Genomic DNA, 10,003 nt, shown 5'->3' with positions numbered 1-10,003 from the left:
GAGCATTTTTAAAAATATGTCAAGGTATCTCCAAACCTCCATTCGTAGGAATGCAATTCTGGTGTGTGTGCTAGCCACATTTGTTGAGATTGCACACAACTCTCTCCAACACTCCCACAATGCGTTCATTTGTTTACTAATATTATTTCTTAGAAATCATCTAGCTTTTGCACCCCCCATAGAGACATTTGCTAAGACCTCTCTTGTTTTCCCTGAGGCTTTTGGACTCACGTGAACTTGACCTCCATGAAAACCCATTTTTGACAGCAAAGCCTCACATTTATCAATACAATGATCTGACAAAGATAGTGGACTATCAAATGTATGCTTGGAGTAAGTAATGGGGCCAATGCAAAATATCCTTGTATTTATTGCATGGAGAGTTTGGGATCCAAAGAATGGAGTACTTTGCGGCTAGCAAGAAGAGTCCCAACTCAAAACTCTCTAGATTTAAGTTCAAAAATGTGGATGGCTTATGGGATCTTACTCATGAGACCTTGGCATGAGTCTTAGCCGAAGTGTTAAGTAAATTTTGCATAGAATCTCTCCTTGATCCCAAGGAGGAGAGCACATATGCGATGGAAAGGTTATCGCGACTATTCTTGCAAAGTTTGAAAAAGAATACCATTTTTTTTGTGGATTGATGGAATAACACCCTAAATACTTTTACATTTAGCTGATTATTGAAATTGTCATTTGGATGATTATTTCAAGTGCTTGTGATTTACGGTAAATTCATGGCAAGGGTCTGTGATGACAAGTTTCCATGGGAAGGAATGTTTTCTAAAAGATGATATTAGGGCTGAGTGCCTTGTTTGTGCTTGATTCTTAAATGAATTAATTAAGAAAAGGATATTTTGTGTTAGAAACTCGGATCTAGGACATGGCTATGATAGAAGCTATGGAGGTTGAAATAGAAAGAATGAACTCAAGAAGACATTGACACTGACAAGTCAAATTGTCACACAAGTGAATTAGGTTCCAAGATTGAGACTTGGACTCATAAACACAATCTTGTGTATGGATAGTGACAAGGACACTTTACTAGAAAGAAAATATTACTTTCATTATAAAGAAAAAGAATCCAAGTACAATGATTTATAGGAAACTAAATGGTAGCACTTCTCCTATTGTGCATATGGGATTTTGGTCATGAGCCCTCACTGCTCCTTACAAAAGGATTGAAGTAGGTGTGATTGCAAAACCAAAAGTACAAAGTGTGTAGAGACTTTAGTGAGAGCAACTCTTGCAAAGTGTGGGCACACCATAAACATGGCAAAAAACTCCAGAGACTATTGTAGAAAAGCTAAGTGTGGGTACCACAAACATGATGGACATCTAGAGGCTATAGGAGGGGCCTCACAAAGTGTACATATGCTATAGTACAAGGCTATATGAGGAGTTTATAAGTTTACGTTTGAAGCATTAGGGCTAGGCAATGCAAGGCTAAAAAAGTCTATCAGAATAGAAGGACTGATGAGGTTTTTCCTTCTCCTGGTGGTCTTATTCTTCTTCTTCTTCTTTTGCTCCATTTTCTTCTTGTTCTTTGACTACAACTAGATAGGCCTTTTGGGATCTCTTTCTGGAATGGCAGAATTTCTTAGTGTGTCCGGTCCTTTTGCAGAGGTCATAGAAAAGTTGGTCCTTCCTGTCTTTGTACCTGTTGCCAACATACAATGCATGTTCATCTCTAGAGGTGCTTGGTTCTTCCTTAGTTTTTAGCTTCTTTTCCTCCTCTAACAGTGATGCCTGGATATCAACAAGTTTAAGGTTTGGCATGTTGATTAAAGTTGTTGATACATTATTATATTCAGGAGGCAAACTTTTAAGTAGAATACTGATGCAAACATCTTCTTCCATTTTAAAGTTGATTCTTGCAAGTTGGGTTAGAAGTCCTTCCATGTAATTTAGATAGACGCACCACTGATGGGACCTCAAATGGGCCGGCACTCGCTATGGCACTAACCAGACCTCATGCTCATAACAGACAAACACACCCACATGACCTCATGTGGCAAGTGATGTGTTGGACTTCATTTCAAGCCTGAAAAACTCAATCAAGAGACCATACTTTGATGACTTAGACTGTGCACCAAACAAGGTGTCAAGTCTCTTCCATGTATCATGTGAAGTCTCACAGTTATCCACATGGTAGATATAGCTGTCGTATAGCTCCAATTTGATAATGGCATGAGCTTTATCATCATTTTTTTGCCAGGTGACAGCAAATGTCCACATCATGAGGCTTCTTTTCTATTTTGGTGGTATTGGCCTAGAGGCCCTTCTTCATCAGGATGAGTTTGATGCGGGTTTGCCATGTGTGAAACCCGACTCCTTTGAAGTGAGTAGTTGGAGAGTCTTTACCCATGTTACATGGCTAGAGCAGCAATAAACAACTTCAGAATTCTCAGATTTTATTAGTGGAAGAGCATATTACAATGTGTCAAGACACAAGTAATGACAATGTGAAAACACAATATATAAAGACTATGTCTGAGTTCATGTCAAACTTGAATATTCTTAGTTCGGGGTCATTGATCTTCTGTCAATTAATCTAGGTTCTTCCCCTCCTTGATTTGATGGTGGGACAATAGATCAAAGTGGCAGTGGGTTGTTCCAAGTGGCAGGAGAGAGAAATGAATGGGTTTTTTGAGCTTTAGTGAAGTTTGGCTATAGCTTCCTGGATTAGGGTTTTGACGACCCAGCCCTAGTTTTTTGCTAATTGTGGGAGCTACAGTGGATCATTATAAAAAATTTATTTATGGAAATGAAGCTCTCTTCATGATATATCAAAACCCCATGATGATGGACGTGATTGCTGGGGCAGATTCAGGCATGCAAGGCAGACAACAGCAACATGCACAATTTTTGATAATTTTTGACATTTTCTTCAATATTGAGGTTGTAGAGTGCTAATGTCAATGATTTATGGGCCAAGAGGAAGCACCATAAGTGGGAGAAGATATGTGTAGAAGGAGGATTTAGTTGAGAAGGCCTAATTGAAGAGATCCAAAGGCTTAAATGTAATTGGGTCCCGTTGGCTATGGTAGATACACAGGGCATCAACTGTGAAGATTCACAATGCTGAGCTTGAAATGGCATAATGTTGAGCTTTGAGGTGACAAAGAGGAGGTCCAGGAGCAGAGCTACACTTCTCCAAAAGAAAGTTTGTCAAGATCTTGTCTGGTTGAAGAGATCTAAGAGCTTGAAGCAAGATAGGTGCAGGGTGGCTATGGCTGCCACAAGGTCAAATGGAGAAGGAGTGGGAGATGAGGTCATGAACTCAAGCTGAGCTGGGAAAAGACAAGGAGAAGCTGGAAGAGCAGAGAGGAAACTAGGCCATGCCCGGCTAGGATCTGATATCATGTTAGAAACTCAGATCTAGGACATGGCTATGGAGGTTGAAATAGAAAGAATGAACTCATGAAGACATTGACACTGACAAGTCAAATTGTCACACAAGTGAATTAGGTTCCAAGATTGAGACTTGGACTCATAAACACAATCTTGCGTGTGGATAGTGACAATGACACTTTACTGGAAAGAAAAGACTACTTTCATTACATAGAATAAGAGTGCAAGTACAATGCTTTATAGGAAATTGAATGGTAGCACTTCTCCTACTACGCATATGGGATTCTGGTCCTGAGCCCTCACTGCTCCTTACAAAGGGACTGAAGTAGGTGTGATTGCAAATATCTCAACATTTTACACGGGTGGATCATCTCCAAGATAGCACCGTGTATTAACCCAAGAAGGGCACTACTTGATTCACGGGCTAAAAGTCGAGTGGTGAAAAGGCCAAACACAGAAATTGTGTTTCACTCCTAGGCTGCTTGTGGGTCAGTTGGGAGCTCTGGACACCCCTTTCCTAGTCTGAAATGGAGTTGAAGACTTTGGCCTTTTGGGACCTCTTTCTGGCATGGTAGAACTTCTCAGTGTGTCTGGTCCTTTTGCACAAGTCATAGAAGAGCTGATCCTTCTTGCTTTTGTACCTATTGCCAACATATAATGCATGTTCATCTCTAGAGGTGCTTGGTTCTTCCTTAGTTTTTAGCTTCTTTTCCTCCTCTAACAGTGATGCTTGGATATCAACAAGTTTAGGTTTTGGCATGTTGATTAAAGTTGTTGATACATTATATATATTCAGGAGGCAAAATCTTAAGTAGAACACCGATACAAACATCTTCTTCCATTTTAATGTTGATTATTGCAAGTTAGGTTAGAATTCCTTCCATGTAATTTAGATGTGTGGCAAGTGATGTGCTAGACTTCATTTCCTGAAAAACTCAATCAAGAGACCATACTTTGATGATTTAGACTGTGCACCAAATAAGGTGTCAAGTCTCTTCCATGTATCATGTGAAGTCTCAGAATTATCCACATGGTGGATATAGCTGTTGTCTAGCTCCAGTTTGATAATGGCCTAAGCCTTATCATTGTTCTTTTGCCAAGTGACAGTAAAGGTCTACATCACGAGGCTTCTTTTCTATTTTGGTGGTAATGGCCCAGAGGCCCTTCTTCATCATAGGATGAGCTTGATACGGGTTTGCCAGGTATGAAACCCGGATCCTTTGAAACGGGCAGTTGGAGAGTCTTTGCCCATGTTAGACTTGCGAGAACATCAGCAAATGAGGTTTAGAATTATCAAATTTAAGCGCAAAAGAGTTGGTTGAGATGTGTCAAAAGACACAAGTGTTTAGAGCACTAAAATGAGTGTCAATAAACACTATGTTTCTTCCTTGAGTCTTCCAAATCTACAAATTCCTTCAAGTTCTTTCAGATCCAAATCTTCCCCTTCTTGATTTGATGTTGGGACCTTCAAATCTGTGACACTAGGTTGTTCCAGGTGCCAGGAGAGAGAAAATGATGAGATTTTTGAGCTTGGTGAAGTTTGGCTATGGAGTCACAATTAGGGTTTTTGGGGGCAGCCTGGTTTTTCTGATATTGCAGAAGCTATACTTGATCATTTTGAAAAAAATTTATATGATGATGAAGACTACTTCAAGGACTATCAATGAACTACGGTAATGGTTGTGATTGTGCCCCTATAGAGCACGCGCAACAACGCAACTTGATTAGGCACAGATTTTGACAATGACCTGTAAAAATGACAATGCTAGTCTCATCATGCATCAATCTTGATGATTTTTGTGATAGGATGGAGCAGCTTGACGTAGGGAAGATCTTCTTAGAAGGAAGCTCTAAGAGCTATGCCTTGGTTGAAGAGATCTCAGCCCTCCAAGTCAGGTAGGTCCTGCAAGCTATGGTAGACACACAGGGTAGCACCTGTGAAGAATCACAATGTTGAGTTTGAATTGGCATAATGTTGAGCTCTAAGATGACAGGGAGGAGCTCTAGAATCAGGGCAACACTTTTTGACCTATGGAGAGAGATATGATAGCTTCAATCTGACATGGTGCTATTGGCTATGGCAGCCATGAAGGCAAGCTTGAAGGTGGAGATGGAAAGTGAGTTCATAGGTTGAGATTGAGCTAAGTGGAGATGGACCAGAGGTAAAGAGCTACTAAAACAAGCTAAGCCATGCTCAGCTGTGCTCTCATACCATGTTAAAATACATGGGATCTAGAGCATGGCAGATGCGGAAGCTATGGAGGTTGAAAGAGGAAGAAGAAACTCATGAAGACATTGACCCTGACAAAGACAAATTGTCACACAAGTGGATTAGGTTCCAAGATTGAGACTTGGACTCATAAACAAAATCTTGTGTATTGACACTGACAAGACACTTTACTGGAAAGAAAAGAGTACTATCATTGCATTGGAAAAAGAGTGCAAATACAATGCTTTATAGGAATTGAGTGGTGGTACTTTCTCCTACTGTGCATATGGGATTCTGGTCCTGAGCCTTCATTGCTCCTTACAAAGGACTGAAGTAGGTGTGATTGAAAAGATCTTAATAGATAGGACCTAATTAGATAAATAAAGAATTCCTATTGAGGAAACCGGGTTGGCAAATCCCCCGATGGGTCTGTCCTATGGTAGAGTGGTCCTAGAGAACTAGGAAGCTTCTCACAAAGGTTTTACCGTCGTTCCACCTTTAGATATTGTTAGGTTAGAACCTGATTCATGCCATTTTAGGGGACTAAAATGGGACTATACCCTACGGGTAGAGAGGTTGAGTGGTGCATCCCTCTCATTTCCCATTCTCTTTTGTAATATTCCATGGGGGTGCTAGGCTAACCTAGCCCATTTCTAGAAGTTTATATTACTAGTGAAGGATAGAAACTTGGTGGATTACACCTTTTGGTTCCTCCTTATGGACGAGAAAAGATATTATAATAAGATTAACTTTTAAGATGAATAAATGACTATTTAACAAAGATTGATTTACTTGTTTGAGGTTTGTGATTCAATTTATGTAAATGGATATGGTGTTTAAAGGTTAATCAAGGAACTCAAGAACTATCTACAGTTGTGACTCATGACCTCCTTCATCCTTGGAATATGTTAAGATGTTGTCAAATAATATAAGGATCAAATCATCAAGATAAGGTCTGAATATATCTTGCATTAATCTGTTGAAGGTAGCAGGGGCGTTTGTTAATCCAAATGATATTACGATAAACTTGTAATGACTATACCTTGTGCTTCTTACTTGATTTTGATCTGGTGATACCTTGATCTGAGATCAATCTTGGAGAAAATCTTTGCTCCTTGTAGTCAATCAAGTAGTTCGTCGATCCTTGGAATTAGATACTTATTCTTGATCATTACTTGATTTAGCCCTCGATCATCAATGCAGAGACAAAGAGTCCCATCGTTCTTTTTTTGAAATAACACTGGAGTTCCCTAGTGTGAGTTACTCGGTCTAAAGAAGAAGTGTGCATTCTTCATGAAGCAAATCAAGTATTTAGGGTTTATAGTTTCAGCAGAGGGAATTTCAGTAGATCCGAGCGCCAAGATCAAGGATGTACAAGATTGCTGGCCACCTCCAATCATATCTTTATCAAGAATTATGCCTTGATTGCTGCACCCCTCACCGACCTACTCAAGAAGGAGGTTGCCATGAAATGGACCCAAGTTAAATAGTCTAGCTTTGACATGCTCAAGCTAAGTTTAGTCATAGACTTGATCCTCAAACAACTCGACCTTAGCAAAGAATTTGAAGTGGTGACCGATGCGAGTTCTCTTGCTTTGGGATGCGTACTCATGCAGGAAGGACATCCAGTAGAATATTACTCTAAAAAATTGAAGACTCATGAGAGAATTTATGCTACTCATGACTTGGAATTACTTGCAATTATCCACGCTCTTAAGTTATGGAGACATTATCTACTCGGGAATAAATTCTCATTGGTAACCGACCATAAAAGTCTCAAATGGATCTTCACTCAACCAAATCTAAATACGAGGCAATGGCGATGGATCAAAGTCTTGCAAGAGTATGATTTTGAGTTCAAATAGGCAAAGAGAATGTAATTGCAGATGCTTTAAGCCACAAGTCATTTCTCAATGTACTTATCTTAGAAGAACCTCTTAGAGCTCAAACACTAGCTACAATGATATCAATGCCTAACAATCCCATCATCAAGCTAGCCAAGGAGAAGGTGAATAATGATCCCAAATATCAATAAATGCTGAAGGAAATTGAGAATAAAGAGAAAAATCCCAAGCTTAAGACAAAGTATCTTAAGTTCTTTGTTTGACGAAGGGCTTGTGTACTTCAAGACAAGGTTATGTATTCCTTCAAGTCAAGAACTTAAGAAGAATATACTATGGGAAGCTCATGATTCCCAATTTTGACATCCAGGCTATGTCAAAACTCTCAATGCAGTTAGGAAAAGCTATCATTGGGAAAAATTCAAAAGTGACGTACTTAAATACGTAACCAAATGATTGAGATTCCAATGAATAAAAGCTGAACGATTTAAGCTACCAGAAAAGCTACAACCACTTGATATTCCTCAGATGAAATGGGAATTCATTAGTATGGATTTTGTAGTTGGATTACCCTTAGTTCAAGGATGATACAACTCGATCATGGTAATTGTGGACATGTTGACTAAGGTTACCCACCTTATTTTGGTCAAAACTAGCTACAAAGCCTTAGATATTGCCAAGTTATTTGTCAAAGAAATCTTTAGACTTCATGAACTACCAAAAAGAATTATCAGCGAGATCGTGATTCTCTATTCACTTCCCATTTTTGGAAGGGATTATTTGAAGTTCTTGGTACACAGCTTTTTTTTAGTATAGCTTGTCACCCTCAAATTGATGGGCAGACAGAGCATGTAAATTAGGTTAGTGAAGATATACTTAGGGCATATTGTTGCAAAGAACCTAGATGGTGGATACAATATCTACCTTTAGTGGAATTTGCTTACAATGCGTCCTATTATCAGAGCATTTAGATGACTCCATTTCAAGCTCTATATAGGCAAGAATGCCTAACTCCGCTAAACTTCTCCAACCCTACCTTGAAGGTTGAAGCTTCTAAGAAGATGCTTGAAGAGATGGATGAAAGGGTCAAAACCATCAAGTAAGATATACAAGCTACCAAGGATCTGCAAAAAGTCTATGCTAACCTAGGGAGAAAAGAGCGAATCTTCCAAGAAGGGGACAAGGTTGTTATTCATGTACACCCAAAGAGGAGTTCTTTATCCTTGGGAAAAGTCAAGAAGCTAAGCCTAAGATACTATGGACCTTACAAAGCCATAAAGGATCTTGGACCTAATGCTTATAAGCTTCAACTTCCTAAAACCCTAAAAGTTCATGATATATTTCATGTAAGTCTCTTGAAGCCCTATGTACCTAATCCTAATCATATTCTCGATGATCAACAAGTTATAATGCTGAGCCAAGGTTTACTTGACCTTCAACCTGATAGAATCTTGGATGTAAAAGAAAGAATCCTTAGGAATAGGACCCTTATAGAATATATCATCCAATGGAAGGATTATCCTAAAGAGGATGCGACTTGGGTCGATGAGGTAACCCTTATGAAAGAATACCCTTACTTTCTCTCGAGATGAGAACATCTCGGTTTCTCTAAGGAGAGAAGAATGTAATGTCCCCATTACTTACTTTATTTTAATGTGCATATACATTCCAAAGAAAATTGATTTATCTTGCACATTTTAAAAAAAATGAGCTCTAATTATGAAACCGAATCTCATTATGAATATAATAATTATTATTAATGAGGTATTATATGCTAGTTCATGGAAGAAAGACTTGGGAGACCCTCCCAAGAGTAGCTTATTAAAACTATGTTTGTAGTATAGAACAATAAAAAGAACTAGCCTAGTGGATAGTCACTTGACAATTAAGTGTAGTTGGGTGAGGACACTGCTGGGATGGGTGACCTCTTGGGAAGATTTTCCTTCAAGCTAGTGGGAGCTTCTCACGTGCAGCCTTGGGTAAGTTACTACTCATGAATATGTGTGCATCAGGTGGGTTCAAAATAAGGTATTTTTAAAATACTAGTTGTATACATTTTTTACATACAGAAGGGTGTAATATAAAGGGGTTATTTATAGATTGAATAGAAAATGGTTATGTTTTATTTCAAAAAAATTCACAGATAAGGATATTTATAAATAGGCCTTGAATGCACATGATGTAGAGAATATACATATAGTAACTTCCCAGAGTGTGTAGCCAACGGCACCAATGAAGCCTTCTGTAGAGGCGATCAACTGCTAAGACCCAGGGACCGCTTATTGCTTCAAGCGTTCCAAGCCAAGTACTAATGGCTATCTCTCACATAGCCGACATGCTATCAATCTCTATGAGTGTAGTGATCTTATCTCCATGTCCGATCGAGTTACCTCCTCTCTCGAGCACCTCAGTAGCTCCATGATCCAAGTGCAAGCTTCAAGCAAGCTCCATCCTCAAGCTCCATGCTCCAAGCTCCATTGCCGCGAGCAAGAGAAGAGAAGAGAAGAGAAGAGAAGAGAAGAGAAGAGAAGAGAAGAGAAGAGAAGAGAAGAGGAGAGGAGAGGAGAGGAGAGGAGAGGAGAGGAGAGGAAGGAGAGCT

Source organism: Lygodium microphyllum, chromosome 19 (assembly GCF_053477565.2).
Source record: "Lygodium microphyllum isolate KBCC chromosome 19, Lygodium_microphyllum_v1.1.10, whole genome shotgun sequence".
Taxonomy (NCBI): domain Eukaryota; kingdom Viridiplantae; phylum Streptophyta; class Polypodiopsida; order Schizaeales; family Lygodiaceae; genus Lygodium; species Lygodium microphyllum.
The sequence above is the reverse complement of the archived record's forward strand: the minus strand, read 5'-3'. Positions refer to the sequence as shown.